Source organism: Piliocolobus tephrosceles, chromosome 2 (genome assembly GCF_002776525.5).
Source record: "Piliocolobus tephrosceles isolate RC106 chromosome 2, ASM277652v3, whole genome shotgun sequence".
Classification (NCBI taxonomy): Eukaryota; Metazoa; Chordata; class Mammalia; order Primates; family Cercopithecidae; genus Piliocolobus; species Piliocolobus tephrosceles.
In genome coordinates, this window is record NC_045435.1 from 43,872,518 (window position 1) to 43,889,619 (window position 17,102).

General features: G+C 40.1%; 1 protein-coding gene across 2 annotated transcripts in view; it reads left to right on the plus strand.

Moving 5' to 3' along the window:
• KBTBD12 (kelch repeat and BTB domain containing 12) overlaps nucleotides 1-17,102 on the plus strand; it is a 78,789-nt gene that overhangs the window by 46,024 nt on the left and 15,663 nt on the right. The window lies entirely within an intron of this gene.

The window sequence follows — 17,102 nt, forward strand, 5'->3', positions numbered from 1 at the left end:
CAGCTATACCATCCTGAACACACCCGATCTCACCTGATCTTGGAAACTAAGCAGGGTCGGGCCTGGTTAGTACTTGAGTGGGAGAATTAAAAGGGAATCCAGTTTGTACAGCATCTAGTACATAGCAGACACTCACTATATAATAGCTGAATGTGAAGAGAAGAGAAATGGGAGAGGTAGCCTAATGCTTATGGTGAGACTAAAGAGAGATTTTAAAATGGGAAGAGTAGATGAAAGTGGAGTACTGACCAGAAGTGTTGGGTTTTATCTGATCAAGACTCAGAAAACTCTCTTATTCCTACCCCATGACTACCACTTGAAATAAATGGCTTAAAAGCATTTCTAAAATAACACCTAATGCGTGAATTTATTACTAAACTTGTTTTCCATATATCTAATTGTACTATCACTGCCTTCTACAGTATGGATTCATAATTTTTTAATGTAACAATGAGATTCCAAACTATGCATAAATCTAGTAGGCACGGCCGGGCGCGGTGGCTCAAGCCTGTAATCCCAGCACTTTGGGAGGCCGAGATGGGCGGATCACGAGGTCAGGAGATCGAGACCATCCTGGCTAACACGGTGAAACCCCGTCTCTACCAAAAAAAAAACACAAAAAACTAGCCGGGCGTGGTGGTGGGTGCCTGTAGTCCCAGCTACTCGGGAGGCTGAGGCAGGAGAATGGCGTAAACCTGGGAGGCGGAGCTTGCAGTGAGCTGAGATCCGGCCACTGCACTCCAGCCTGGGTGACAGAGCGAGACTCCGTCTCAAAAAAAAAAAAAAAAAAAAAACTAGTAGGCACATGCCTCTAAAGTTTGATTAGTGGCATAAGTAAATAAGGCAGAATGCAGTTACATTAAAAATGACTAACTGTTGAATTACATTCTCACTAACAGAAGCACAAGGCCAGCACATACCTATGAAACATGTGCCTCAAGAGCACTTAGAATTTTGGAAGAATGCCAGGTTAAAATAAAGCTGATACTGCAGCAAAGCAGAGCCTTTTGCAAGCCTGCCTTCACTCTTTAAGCACATGATATGTTAAAGAATAAGACGGTTGCTGGGCACAGTGGCTCACGCCTGTAATCCCGGCACTTAGGGAGGCCAAGACGGGTGGATCACGAGGTCAGGAGACTGAGACTATCCTGGCTAACACAGTGAAACCCCGTCTCTACTAAAAATACCAAAAAATTAGCCAGGTATGGTGGCGGGCACCTGTAGTCCCAGCTACTTGGGAGGCTGAGGCAGGAGAATGGAGAATGGCATGAACCCAGGATGCGGAGCTTGCAGTGAGCGGAGATTGCGCCACCGCACTCCAGCCTGGGCGACAAAGCAAGACTCCGGAAAAATTAAAAAAAAGAATAAGTCGGTTATTACAAATTAAAACAGACTCGGGAGATAGAGGAACCAAATGCAGTGGTTCGATTCAAACAGATAATCTGGGAAATTTGAATGTGGACCAGGACCAGGGTATTAAATGACATTGTGGAATTATTAGTTTTGTTGGGAATAATAGTTGCATTGTAGTTTTATATAAAAGATAAAGAAAAAGTCTGAATAATAGAGATTGTTTCGAAGAATTTGTGGGTGAAGGCCGAGCACAGTGGCTCACGCCTGTAATCCCAGCACTTTGGGAGGCTGAGGCAGGTGGATCACGAGGTGAGGAGGATCACGAGGTGAGGAGATCGAGACCATCCTGGCCAGCATGGTAAAACCCCGTCTCTACTAAGCATAAAAAAAAAAAAAAAAAAAAAAAAACGAAAATTAGCTGGGTGTGGTGGTGCATGCCTGTAATCCCAGCTACTCAGGAGACTGAGGCAGGAGAAATGCTTGAACCAGGGAGTCAGAAGTTGCAGTGAGCCAAGATCGTGCCACTACACTCCAGCCTGGCAACAGAATGAAATTCCACCAAAAAAAAAAAAAAAGAGAGAGAGAGAAGGAAAGAAAAAGAAAAAGAAAAAATAATTTGTGGATGAAAATGATATACTGTCTGAAATTTGTTTTCATCTATTCCAGCAAATATTGTTTTTAATGGCAAGAGGTGGCAGGAATACACTGAAAGTTGCCATAATAAAAACTTTACTTTTTCTTTCTCTATTTGTTCTTCAAAACATTTTTCAAAGAGGTTTTTAAAAAATTGTTTTAATCTCTTTTACATTAAACATTACATGCCATGCTTGGGTAAAGATTGTAATCTATCATAGTAGTAAGAAACCTGGCCCAGCAAGGAATCCTAATAGGGGCCCCTTGCTCAAGCCCTGCATGTAAGAAGGGAGCTGAGGAGCCAGGAGGGAGAGCCCTGGTGCTGTGCCCACTCATGTGGCAGTGCTGTCCTCCAGCTTGCTTACATGAGCACCTCCCATCTTCTGACCTTTGGCTTTCTCTTGACAAGAAAAGAAGGATAGGGAATCCGAGGGTTAGCCTCCAGAGGGATGGGCGGTTATTCACGTCTAAGGATCTAGAAGACATTCTGTTTTGTCTTGCTTCTTTATCTTTCTTTGTATAATATTGAATTAGAGAATTGATATCCTCCAGTTTTTCAAACATGTCAAAAAACTCATACTATGAGCTAACCTCTCTTCTTGGTACTATTAATTAATGGACTGGTGATGCTTTCAGTCAAAGGGACTTACTATATGAGCTCTCAAAGTCCATTTTAATTATTTATTTCTAAGATGGTAGATTGTTTGGGATTCACTAAATGAATTATCACTGGGATTTTATACAAAATAGAACAAGATTTTCAACATTTGGTGGGAAAGACAGATGGATAAACATGTAATAAACATAGTAATTTGTTTTTGGTTAAAGGTAGGTTGAACACCTCTATTTTATCTTCAAGCCCCACTAAAATGACAGTAAGTGGAATAAACACAGACAAAGAGAAAAGAGAGGAAAATAGCAACAACAAATTGGAAGCTAAAAAGTAGATGTATGAGTAGTAACTAAGTAGACCTGAGAAACTGTAATCCTAACTGGCAACAGAAAAAACAAAAAACAAACAAAACCCCTGATTTGTAACCTGGAACCCCAGATAATCTCAGAAGTTGGCAACAAAAGGTAACTCTGGACATTGAAATGAAAATGGTACTGAAAACATGAATATTAGCTGAAAGGCAGGAAGACCCCTAAATTTCCCGCCCTACTCTTGATAGTGAGACAAAGACCTTTCACCCTAACAAAGGCTAAGGTTGAGGACAGGAGTTAAGGTCAGGCATCCAGTAATTTAAAAAGAGATAGAGTGGAAGGTTGTATATTGAATATTGAGGTCCTCAGCCTCCTTCCTTCTCTGGCTCCTATAATATGCACAGCCATACCCTCTTGGCAAGAGATTGGGAAGTTCTTCTTTGGGGGTCTGACCAGCCCCCAACTAAGGCAAAACCAGATTACCCTGTAGAGAATCTCACAGAAAAAGTCTTTTATGGCATTCCACTCTTAAAAGATGAACAAACAACTAAGGATCACCAAACATTTGAGGAAGTGCATAGATGAAAGATAGAAAGCAAACTAGAGGAAACAGAGGCTATGCCAGGAGAGTTGTCCTCAGAGAGATGAGAGAAAATATTGCATCAATAGAACAGGAAAAGGATATTTAAAACATTTCTTGGAGATTAGAAAATATAGCAGAAATTAAATCTACAATGGAAAATTTGGAAAGTGTAGTAGAGGAAACTTCTCACAAAGCAGAACAAAAAGCAATTGTATGGAAAATTAGAGAAAGAGAAATTTAGGCCAAGAGGTCCAACAGGAGTTGGTCAATGGCTAAACAGAGAAAACAGAGGGAAATAAATTATCCATGAAGTAAATTAAAACATTTCCCCAAACTGAAGTCATCAGATTGAAAGGATATACAAATGCCAAGGACAAAGGATGAAAATGGACCCAAACTAAGGCACATCATTGTGACATGACAGAACACTGGGGAAAAAATAAAAGGTCGTAAAAGTTCCTAAAGTGAAAAGAACAATAGTTTTACACCAAGTGCCAAGAATCAGACTTCTGAATGACGACATTCGGAGCTAGAAGAAAACGAAGCAAATGCCGTCTAAATTTCTATGGAGAAAATTACTTTCCACTTACCATTCTATGCCTGCTGGACTATTAAGTGTGAGGGTCCATTTTCAGACACACAGTGCCTCCAAAATGTTTTCTCCTGTGTGCCCTTTTATCAGGACATGCTTCACCAAAAATGAACATATAAACCAAGAAAGATAGATGTGGAACCCAAAAACAGAATTAAACATAATAGAGAGAAAAGGAAATCAGTGGAAGATATTGAGGGGAGATTCAAGAAGCTGCACAGCAGGCCGAAAGAGTGGCCAGAATAGAATGGAGCTGGGCAAAGGGCTCTGTGAGAGATGCCTTCAAGATTCCAACATTTGGAGAAGAGAAATGAAAACTAGCAAAAACAAAATGAGACAAAACAGTAAGTTGTGCAGAAAAGGAAAAGCATGCCACACAGTCCATTTGTGAATAGCATTTATAACAATATCATAATAAAAATACTTGATACTGAGCTGACCAAAACTATGCCTTAACTGTACTGGAAAATGTGGAAACAGACCATAGGTAGATAGGGTAGGAATGTGAGAGGAAGCCAAGTCCACATTCTTCACAGTGGAAGTCAAGAGTTAATGCCTTCATATGACAAAGCAAGAGGAGGAAGTAATATAAAAAGTGTTATTTATAGAGACCATGGTCAGTGTCAGCAGAATCAGCTGGAGTGGAAAGAGAAGCAGTGAATGGGGAGCAGGTCAGGGAACAACTGTTTTTAAGGCTTGTAAAGCGGATCTTTAAATCATGCAAATGTGTAACTAATAAAACAAAACCTAAATTTAAAATATGTAAATATAGTGCACATAATAGAAGAATAACAAGAATATTAAGAAAAATATGAACAAGTGAGTCTTTGGGACATAATTTTCCATGGGTCTCAAGTGTTTATGCATGTCTTATGAGCAGAGGTACTGACTGCTTTTGTTCTGGACTATTTCTTCAAGCATCTTTGATAGCATATAGCCTTAGAAGATATAGTATCTCCATAGCAAAGAGCAGGCATGCTCACTGGTCATTATGAAAAATTCAGGTCCCCTAAGCTCAGCATTTCTTTCCAGTAATGCAACCCATTGATTGTACAGGTGTCAGCTGGCACTCTGCATATTGTCCTGTGAGAATAGGTCAAAAAACTGGCATAACAACTGGCATAAAAATGCTGATATACTAGTTGCCACTATCGCTGTAACACTGTCTTTCATCTCTAACCCAGAAATCTGATGTCTTCTATTAGCATCCATGAAGCTGTAGCAAGCTTACTTATAAAATCCCAGACTCTTTGCAGTTCTTGGCAGAGTCCTGGGACTCACCAGGAGGCTTTGTTCTCCACCTCCAACACAGAATGAGGGAGCCAGTATTGTGTTTCAAAAAGGTCAGAACTCATAACACCAATCCTTCACAAACTCTTACAAAATATACAAGAGGGAACAATTCCAAACTCATTCTTTGAAACCAGTGGAATTCTGATACCAAAACTAGGCAAAGACTGCAAGAAAACTATAGGTTAGTAGCCTTTATGAATATAGATGCAAAAATCTACAACAGAATACTAGCAAACTGAATCCAGCAACATGCAAAAAGAGTTATATGCCATGACCAAGAAGGATTTATCCCAGAAATGAAAAGTTGGTTTACCATTTGAAAATGAATCAACGTGTGGGGGAGGGAGAGCATCAGGAAGAATAGCTAATGGATGCTGGGCTTAATATCTTGGTGATGGGTTGATCTGTGCAGCAAACCACCATGGCACACATTTACCTATGTAACAAATTTGCACAACCTGCACATGTACCTCGGAACTTAAAATAAAAGTTGAAGGAAAAAAAAAGAAAACGAATCAATGTAATACACCATTAGTAGAATAAAGAGAAAAAACAGGATTATTATCTCAATAGATGCAAAGAAATAAAATAGATGTACCCTTTCATGATATAGATACTTAACAAACTAGAAATAGAAAGTAACTTCCTCAGCCTGATAAAGGGTATTTATGAAAAATCTACAGCTAACATCATACTTAATGGTAAAAGACTGAAAGGGTTGCCCCTAAAATCAGGAACAAGACATGAATGCCTACTCTTGCCACTTCTATTCAGCATTATACTGGAGGTTCTAATCAGTAAAATTAGGAAAGAAAAAGAAATATAAAGCATCCATATTGGAAAGTAATAACTAATTGCATAAGACATAATTTTTTTTAGGAAATCTTAAGGAATTATTTTAAAAAGCTACTAGAGCTAATAGACAGGTTCAACAAGAGTGCAGGACATAAGATCGTATGCCAAAAAGTTGTTTCTATACACTTTTAATGAACAATTAAAAAATGAAGTTAAGAAAACAATTCTATTTACAATATCATCAAAAAGAATAAAATACTTAGGAGTCAATTTAACAAAAAAGTATAGGATTTGTACACTGAAAACTGCAAGACATCATTAAAAGGAATTAAAATTCTATGTAAATGGTAAGATATCACATACAAAAATTGATAGGATGATCCTAAAATCTATATGGAAATGTAAGAGACCCAGAAAAACCAAAATGATCTTGTGAAAGAACAAAGATGAAAGACCCACACTTCCTAATTCCGAAGCTTACTTCAAAGCTGTAGTAGTCAAGATGGTGTGGTACTGGCATAGTGACAGACAAAACATATTGATCAGTAGAATAGACTTGAGAGTTCAGAAATAATCCCTCCATTTCGGTCAATTGATTTTCAACAAGGCTGACAAGACAAGTCAGTGAGGAAAGGATCCTTTTTTCAACAAATGGTGCAGGAATAATTGGATATTCACATGCAAAATAATGAAGTTGGAATCCTACCTCACACCATGTACAAAAAGGAACCCAAAGTAGATTAAAAACCTAAACATACAACCTAAAACTCTTAGAAGAAAATGTAGGCATAAATCTTGAAGTCTTGAATTAGGTGATGGTTTCTTAGAAATATCAAAAGCACACGCACCAAAAAAAAAAGTAGATAAATTGTACATCAAAAATTAAAATGTTTGTGCTTCAAAGAGCAACAACAAGAACATGAGAAGACAATCCACAGGATGAGAGAAAATAATTGCAAATCATATCTGGTAAGAGACTTGTATCTAAAATACATTAAGAAATCTTATAACTCAATAATAAAAAGATAACATATTTTTAATGGAAAAAGGACCTGAATAGACATTTGTCCAGTGAATATAAACAGATGACCTAGTGCTCAACATCATTAGCCATGAAGAAAATGCAAATCTAAACTATGATGAGATATACTTCATACCCTCAAGGATGACTATGATGAAAAAAAGATAAATAATAACAAGTGTTGATAAGGTTTGGAGAAATCAAAACCACCATACGTTGCTGGTGATAATATAAAATGATGCAGCTGCTCTGGAAAAGTCTGGCAGTTCCTCAAGAGGTTACCACAGAGTTGCCATACGATGCAGCAATCCCACTCCTAGGTATACAGTCAAGAGAATTGAAAATATATGCCCACCCTTGTACATGAATGTTCATAGCAGCAGCATTCGTCTCAGCCAAAAAGTGGAAACAACCCAAGTGTCCATCCACAGATGAATGCATAAGTAAAATACCGTCTGTTCAAACAGTGGAATATCATTTGGCAATAAAAACGAATGAAATACTAATAGATGCTACAACATAGATGAACCTTGAAGGCATTATGCTAACTGAAAGGCAATCACAAAAGACCATATATCACACGATTCAATTTATATGAAATGTCCAGAAAAGGCAGATGGATAGAGACAGAAAGTAGATTTGTGATTGCCAGAAACTGGAGAAAGGGTGAATGGGTAGAGACTGCTAATGTGCAGAGGATTTATTTTGGGAGTGATGAAAATGGACTGAAATTAGATAGTGGTGATGGTTGCATAGCTCTGTGAATATACTAAAAACCATTTTATTATACATGTTCAAGGGGTGAATTTTATAATATATGAACTATACCTCAATAAACCTGTTGTTAAAGTGAGAAAGTCGAACTCTTTCTCTTATTTCCCTCACAGTAATCAGCTTGGTGTTTGACACTAACAAGGAGAATTAAGCTGAACTGCCCATGGGGAGGGTGCTTGGAGGCAGGTTCCTTGAGTGAAAGAGGCAGAAATGGCCCATTCCGGAGACAGAGTTAGGCTTCCTGAGACAGAGAAGACAGTGGTGGCAGATGACACCTAGTGGCAGGAAACTATTCCCTGCTATAAGAACATCCAAGGGATAACAGCACTGTGGCCTTAGGTACCTGCAAAAGATTCCTGTGGTTGGCACACAGAAATCCTGCCTTTTAAGGGACCCCGTGGGCTTGGACAGAGGGCATCTTGGTGATAACCACAATGAACTGAATACTGAAGAGCCACTCTCATGTTTTCTAGCTCAAGGGTACCCTCAGGATTCTTGTATATCTCACAAAGAGGAGTTGCTCCTAGAGGGCTCAGCCTTGTCACTGCTGACAAAGCCCCCACTTTGGCTTTTGTTCCAGCTGTTGGCCCTTTGAGACTCAACTGCATCTTCCTGCCAGGCTCTGGTTTCTGTCTGTTTCCCCGAACTCTGGTGCAGGGTCCCCGCATTCCCTGCTATGGCAGCCCATCGGCACACACACTTGTTTGCCACCTGCGGCTGTCTTCCCTTCCTCCAGGATGGCAGGGGAGCTCAGAGAGCAGGCTGAGGGAGCAGGGAGGTCTCCTGTTTCTCCACTTCAACTCTACACTGGCTGCCAGTGGGACCCGCTCTGGGGAGGAGGATTTCTTCCCAGAGTCCAGGCTAAGTCCCTTCTGCCTTCAACCCATCTGAGCCATTTTCATCATCTTGTTTGGCTAACTTCTAGGGGACCCAAGCAACGTTTTCACCTTGGTATCAGCCCCTCCAAGTCTTCCTTCCTTCACTCAGGACTGCAAAAGCTCTCTACCTCCCCTATCTGTGCAGCAAGAACTTCCCTGAAATCACCCCTCTGCCTCCTCTAGTTTAGCATTGTGGCACAGTCTTAATGGTGAAAAGCCTCTCTAGGACAAATGTGAATTATCAGAAAGAGAAAATGCACACTGGGAAGTACTTCAAAAATGAATTCTTTTACTAACCAATGCAGATTAAAATTGACAGCTGACAGTTACCTGGTTACCCTGTGCTAAGGAAAATTCTAAGCACTTTGCATGTGTTAATTTATTTGATTCTCTCAACAGCCTGCAGCTATTATTTCCCTTATTTTAAAGGTGCAGAAACTGAAGCCATATAAAGAAGTCAAACAGAGGGTAAATGTTGAATTTGGGATTCAAAGTTAGATAGTCTGGCCCCAAAGTCTGTATTTTTAGAAGTAGGCTAAACTGTCTCTCCATACCAGACAAATCAAATCAGAATATTCGGTTATGGAGGCTGGGCATCAATATTTTTTTTAAGTCTTCAGGTTATTCTAACATGCAATCAGGGTTAAGAGCCACTGCACTGGCTGATGTCTGTTGGGTTTTCATTCAACAAACTTTTATTGAATGCCTTTCTAGATAGTAAGCCCATGCTAAATCCCAAAGATACACATACAAACGTGTTTGCTTCCAGCCCTAACAGAGCTAATTGAGGGCAAAATAAGGAAGCTGCTGTATTGGTGGGATGATGGACTCAGCTAGCTGCTTAGAATGTAGTTGTGCTTCTTCAAGAAATAGCTGATTCTAGGTTTGGAGCACAGAAATTGCAAGGTAGGTTCGGATATCCTGTTATACCAGAAAGCAGGTACATTGTCAAAGACTTAAGGGAGTCGTGAAAAGACAGAGAAGCCAGCCTCAAAAGGCAGTCAGTGGCCAGATTTAAAATAATTCAAACATCAAAAATCATAATTGACTATAATTGACTGAAACACATTGAATCAAAAGCCAGGTAATAAATGTAGAAGTCATAACAGAAGGATAGCCAAGATCCTAATTTGTGTAATAGTTGGTTCAGTCAGAAATCAGCAGCAGATGCTAAAAGCATCGGTTGAAAGGTTATAAAGAACAGGATAGTCACATGGCACTGAAGACGTATTACATGATAAATCACAGACTAATTACAACACGAAAAAATATGTACTTTTACAATAGAGAAACTGGATGGCCACCGCTGTAACCAAATAATCATCATTAATAATGATACAATTTTGTAGTATTTGCTTCCTATGTCATTCAGTATAGAGTCTTCTCATGTCCCCACCACCACCAAAACACTTAACTTGTGTCTAATCAAACCTCTACATTTTACCTCCAGTTGATAGGAAATAGAGGAAGAAAAAAGTAAACGACCCTATGAGGGGATAGGTGAATTCAGCACGTGGGACATTGTATGAGAAAACTGATCCTGACTCAAAAAAATTAATGTCACAGGGGGGAACACCTCAAGATGGGGGCCTTCCTAAATGAAACGAGACCAGAGAGACATAATGACAAAATATAATGTGTGAAGGGTGGTTGGAAGACAGTTTGAAAATAACAGCTATTGGCTGGGCGCGGTGGCTCAAGCCTGTAATCCCAGCACTTTGGGAGGCCGAGATGGGCGGATCACGAGGTCAGGAGTTTGAGACCATCCTGGCTAACACGGTGAAACCCCGTCTCTACTAAAAAATACAAAAAACTAGCCGGGCGAGGTGGCGGGGCCTGTAGTCCCAGCTACTCGGGAGGCTGAGGCAGGAGAATGGCGTAAACCCGGGAGGTGGAGCTTGCAGTGAGCTGAGATCCGGCCACTGCACTCCAGCCCGAGCGACAGAGCGAGACTCTGTCTCAAAAAAAAAAAAAAAAAAAAGAAAAGAAAATAACAGCTATTTAGTTATTCTGGGGACAACTGGGGAAATTAGAATATGAACAGGATTTTATTCAGTTTTATAGAATTAATGTTATTTTTTTTCTTAGGTATGATAATGGCTCGTGATTATGTAAAAAAATTTCCTCATCCTTAGAAGAAGTATGCTGAGTATTTAGGAGTGTCTGTAATTGATTTTTCAAGGTTTCAGGAAAAAAAAAAAAAAGCATGTGTGTGTATGGGGTGGGGATGTACAGCTAATAAGGCAAAATGCTAGCTATTATTGACTCTAGATGCAGAATACACCGGTATTCATTGTACTATTCTTTTACCTTTTCTGTGTGTTTGAAATTTCTCAAAATAAAAAACTGCTAAAGGAACAAAGCTTTGGTAGACAGTAGCTATGGTGGCCACTTTACTACAAGTCTGTTTTATCCTAGTACCAACGACTACAGAGAAAAAGATGGTATGATGGAAGTACTTTGTTTTACCTTTGGCATCCCTGTGTCCCCCAGCCCCATCCTGGAGAAATTGTATTGAACTTATGATATCCTGGAGGAGAGTTACTATTTTCATTTTCAACTTCATATCCGTCCTACAATATATACCACATACCCATACATACATACACTGTCTATATCATATATATATTAAAAAATACCTCTATTTCCACAAGGAATGGAGACAATTTACAGAACAGGCATAGACAGAACAAAACTAAAAACATGCTTAGCAGTAAGTGCAGAGAGCAATTATATTAGCAAACCTAAGCTAAGAAACATTTCCAGAATTTGGCCCAGCTTCCTAGTCGCCAAAGCGAAGAAAGAAAAATGATGGGTTTTGAAGCCCTTGTGGGAGGCATCTGACTCTGCTTCTGCTGCTTTCCCCTCCTAAGTCTGCCTCATGCTTTCCTTCCTCTGCTGATGTGTCCTTCCCAGGGGCTTCCATGATACGGAAAGAGGACTCCACAGCCATCAGTTTCATCCTGCACCGTCCCTCCAGCCTGACAGCACTGCTCTCTTTGATGCCAGAGCAGCAGACTGTAGACAGATTTTTGTATGGGCCATCAGGAAGGGAATGTCCTTCAACTGACAGGAACCTCCGGTCCCTTAAGAATGAGAAGCTAAGATCCCATCCCCAAATCCTGGAGCCTCACTACATTCATTCACGACCTGATTGCTGAGGGACAAGTTCCCTGTTCCATACATCTGACCTGTTCTTTCCCCTCCAGACCACTCGGCTTTATTTTCCAATTAAGTTTCCAAGTATAAAAATAATCATGTCTTAGTTTGAGTTCCCCCAAAGCCTACCTTGAAACAAGGCTCTGAGTGCAAATAGTTTTTTTGATGGGGAGGTGCTGCCAGGAGGCTACTAAGAGGGGAGAAGAGTAAGATGGGAAAGGAGGGGCGCCAGGAGAGCAGAGTGACCTGACAGGTTACCACTGTGGGCCACTGGGGGTCAGTCCCACTGAGAAACTCTGGGAGGCAGTGCAGAACACACCTCGCAGTTGTCTCACCCAAAGGGTGAAGGATCTGGAGGTGTTCATCCTCAGACTAACTTCCTATCTGATCCCCTGGAGCTAAGAGAAAATCCTCAGGCAAAGAGTAGCAGATGGATTTAAGTCAGCCTGTTCTGGAACAGGGATCACAGAGGAGATACGGCTGACATCTGGTATGTCAGCTGATACTTCTGACAGTCTCTTCTATGGCATCCTAACCACCCACCTTTAAACAAAGAAGGCTTATTGCTTTTAACCAAGAAGATACACATGACATCAGGAGCACTGTATGGGTCAGCAAAGACAACTTCAGCTTGCAGTGATAGCAGGCTGTCATTGTATCAGCTTGCACGAGCTTCTTCTTACCATGTAGTCTTTGGTTCTCCTTTTCCTAGAATGCATCCAAGAATAGGAACTAAGTCTGTGTGCTCTGTGCTAAGCTGACATGCAGATCTGTAGATCCCTAAAGTTTTCTATGTTTTATAAGTTTTTGCAAATTTGAAAAATTGACAGTGATTTGTTAGCATGAGATAGAATTTTCTCTCTAAACTCTAACAAGCTAGAAAAGGCTAAAGAGGTCTGCTCTTGGCTTTGGACTTTAGGCAGCACTGGACTTTAAGCCTGGCACTGGTTACTGCTGTTTGCAACATTGCCATTACAGCGACCATGAGAGAATAGAATCTTGATGAACTCTTTTCTTGTTTAAACTTTTTATTTGAAATAATTTTAAACTTACAGAAAAGTTACAAAAAAGAAGATGGTATAATGAATACCCAGATTCACCTATTGCTAAAGTTTTTCCTCATTTGCATTATTTAACATTTGCTCAATCATAAAATACCCATACATATAGACAGATACATAATTTTGTTCTGACCATATGTGAGTAAGTTGCATACATCATGCAATTTACACCTAATTACCCAGTGTATAGAATCTGAATATTTTCTTACATAAACACAGATAGCTAACAATTTTAGGAATTTTAACATTGATTCCATATTTTTATTTATTCTACTCTTAGTCTTCTGATTTTTTTCAGTTGACCTAGTAATGTTCTTTTTATAGCACCTTTTCTTTCCATGCCAGTCTAAGTATTGTGCTTGTTGACATGTCTTCTCAGTTTTCTTAAATCTGGCACATTTTAACACAATTTTTTTTTTTTTTTTTTTGCTTTTTACAACATTAACATGTTTAATTAGCACAATTTCCCCCTTTTAGAATAAAATCTTCCTCTCTTGAGGTCTATCCGATGTTTCTGGTGATGAAATTCAGTATATACATTCCTGGCTGAATATTACTTAACTGATATATGTCCATCTCAGGACATCACATCTGGGGCAGACTGTGTCTTTCTGCTCCTTGCTGGCAAAGTTCATTTTAACTACCTAGTCAATATATGATCTAATTTCATCAGTGTATAGTTACTGTTTTTCCTTCACAAATAGTAGAAAATGTGGAAGAGATCCCGTAAAATTATGCAGTTTACTTTTTGCACTTAAGTTGTCTCCCAGAAATCTTTTCCATGTTAAGTAGTAGAGGCTGTCCTTATTCATTTTTATGGGTGTATGCTGTTCCATTGTGTGTATGTACCACAGAACCTCTGTTCTTTTTGTGTGTGTTAGTTTGTTACACTTTTAATTAATTTATTTTTTTAACTTTTAGTTTCAGGAGTACATATGCAGATTCGTTATCTAGGTAAATTGTGTGTCACAGGAGTTTGGTGTACAGATTATTTCATCATCCAGTTTCTTGATCCTCATCCTCCTCACCCTCCTCCCACACTCCACCCTTAAGTAGACCCCAGTGTCTGTTGTTCCCTTCTTTGTGTCCATGTGTACTCAGTATTTAGTTCCCACTTATAAGTGAGAATATGCAGTATTTGGTTTTCTGTTCCTGTGTTAGTTCACTTAGGATAATGACCTCCAGCTCCAACCATGTTGCTGCAAATTACATGATGTTGTTCCTTTTTATGACAGCACAGTATTCCATGGTGTCTACCACAGTTTCTTTATCTGGTCTACCATTGATAGCATTTAGGTTGATTCCAGGTCTTTGCTACTGTGAATAGTTCTGTAGTGAGAATATACGTGCATGTGTCTTTATGGTAGAATGATTTATGTTCCTTTGGGTATATCCCCAGTAATGGGATTGCTGGGTTGAATGATAGTTCTGTTTTAAGTTCTTTGAGAAAGTGCCAAACTGCTTTCCACAATGGCTGAACTAGTTTATATTCCCACCGGCAGTGTATAAACATTCCTTTTTCTCTGCAACCTTGCCAGCATCTGTTATTTTTCACTTTTTAATAATAGCCATTATGACTGGTGTGAGATGGTAGATGGTATCTCATTGTGGTTTTAACTTGTCTTTCTCTAATGATTAGTGATATTAAGCATTTTTAATATGCTTGTTGGTGGTGCGTATGTCTTCTTTTGAAAAGCGTCTGTTTGTGTTCTTTGTCCACTTTTTAATGGGGTTGTTTTGGTTTTTGCTTGTTAATTTGCTTGTTAATTTGCTTAAGTTCCTTATAGATTCTGGATATTAGACCTTTGTCGATGCCTACTTTGCAAATATTTTCTCCCATTCTGTAGGTTGTTTGTTAACTCTGTTGATAGTTTCTTTTGCTGTGCAGAAGCTCTTTAGTTTAATTATGTCCCATTTGTCAATTTTTATTTTAGTTGCAATTGCTTTTAGCATCTTTGTCATGAAATTTTTGCTGGAATCTATGTTCAGAATGGCATTTCCTAGGTTATCATCCAGAGCTTTTATAGTTTTAGGCTATATATTTAAGTCTTTAATCCATCTTGAGTTGATTTTTTATACTCTGTAAGGAAGAGGTCCAGTTTCAATATTCTGCATATGGCTAGCCAGCTATCCCAGCACAATTTATTGAATAGAGAGTGCTTTCCCCATTGCTTCTTTTTGTTAACCTTGTTGAAGATCAGATGGTTGTAGGTGTGCAGCATTATTTCTGAGATATCTATTCTGTTCCATTACAACTTCTGTTCTTTACCTTTTGCTGAAACAACTTCCCAACATCTCTTTGGGTCAAAAACTAAAGCCATTCCCTGATTTTAACAACAGACTGGAATACACTCCACCCTGTCTGCCCCACTAAAGGCAACTAAACCGTCTGGCCAGATGCATCAAGCAGCAATCTGAGAACTCTGAAAAGTAAATGTTAGTGGGCAGATTGGGGAAGGAAGTCAGAACTTGAAATACCACCAAATCAACAATCATTGTCTCATTTTTTTCCCTTGATATCTCCTGGCCTGAACTCAAAGACAGCCTGAAGCCTGGAACTTCAGACCAAGTATGGACAGAAACTCTAAGAAAACCCCTCCTTTTCTGTTCCAAGGAGGAAGAAAGAGGGCTCCTATAGGTCAGACAGAGTGGGGGAGCTTTTTTCTTTTTTGCATTCTTTACCCCACTCCCTTCCCAAGCCCCCAGGCATTCCCAGGTGGTAGTAGCAGCAGCAGGGGCTGGGCTGGCCCCCTTTTCCCTGACCAGGAAAACTTTGGTCCCAAGAGTCTGAGTAGAGTCCCCATTGCTTTTCCATCTTGGTCCACTGGCCATGTCACCTTGGAGGCATGCATATTCATGGAAAGTGTGCAGCAGAGCAAAGAATCCAAAGCTCCAGCTCTTTAGCTCGAAGGCCAGGAAGGGGCATAAGGATGTTCCCGGAATCAGGAAAATGTGAGGAAGATTGCAGACAGGAGGGAGCTCAAGAAAGTGATCTCGGCCGGACGCGGTGGCTCAAGCCTGTAATCCCAGCACTTTGGGAGGCCGAGACGGGTGAATCACGAGGTCAGGAGATCGAGACCATCCTGGCTAACACCGTGAAACCCCGTCTCTACTAAAAAATACAAAAAACTAGCCGGGCGAGTTGGCGGGCGCCTGTAGTCCCAGCTACTCGGGAGGCTGAGGCAGGAGAATGGCATAAACCTGGGAGGTGGAGCTTGCAGTGAGCTGAGATCCAGCCACTGCACTCCAGCCTGGGCGATAGAGCGAGACTCTGTCTCAAAAAAAAAAGAAAGTGATCTCATAAAGTTGGATGTGAGCTCCTGGGCCACACACACATGATTTAGCCCTAAACTGTCTACCAAAGCCTTTGAAAACTGAGCTGACATTGGAAACACAGCCCACAGAAGGTAGCCAGGAACCTGTGGCCTACCTAACTGGGTCAGTTTTTGATTTTCTGCTAATACTAATAAACAAAAAAATCAATATTTTCCGTAGGATTTAAACAAGACCTAGAATCATATGGTATAATATTCAAAATGCCTAGCATATAATCCAAAATTACTTGACTTACCAGGAACCAAAAAAATATCGGATCATACAAGAGAGAAGACAATCAACAGATACCAACTCTAAGATGGCACAGATTTTGAAATAACTAGGCAGAGACTTTAAAGCAGTCTCTAAGACTTAGTGCTCCAGGGTTTAAGAGTGACCACTTTTGAAAGGGATACAGGCCAGGCGCGGTGGCTTATGCCTCTAATCCCAGCACTTCGGGAGGCCGAGATGGGCAGATCACCTGAGGTCAGGAGTTCGAGACTACCCTGGCCAACATGGTGAAACCCCGTCTCTACTAAAAATACAAAAATTAGCCAGGCGTAGTGGTGCATACCTATAGTCCCAGCTACTCAGGAGGCTGAGGCAGGAGAATCGCTTGAACCCGGGAGGTGGAGATCGCAGTGAGCCGAGATCACGCCATTGCACTCCAGCTTGGGTGACAGAGCAAGACTCCATCTCAAAAAAAAAAAAAAAAAAAAAA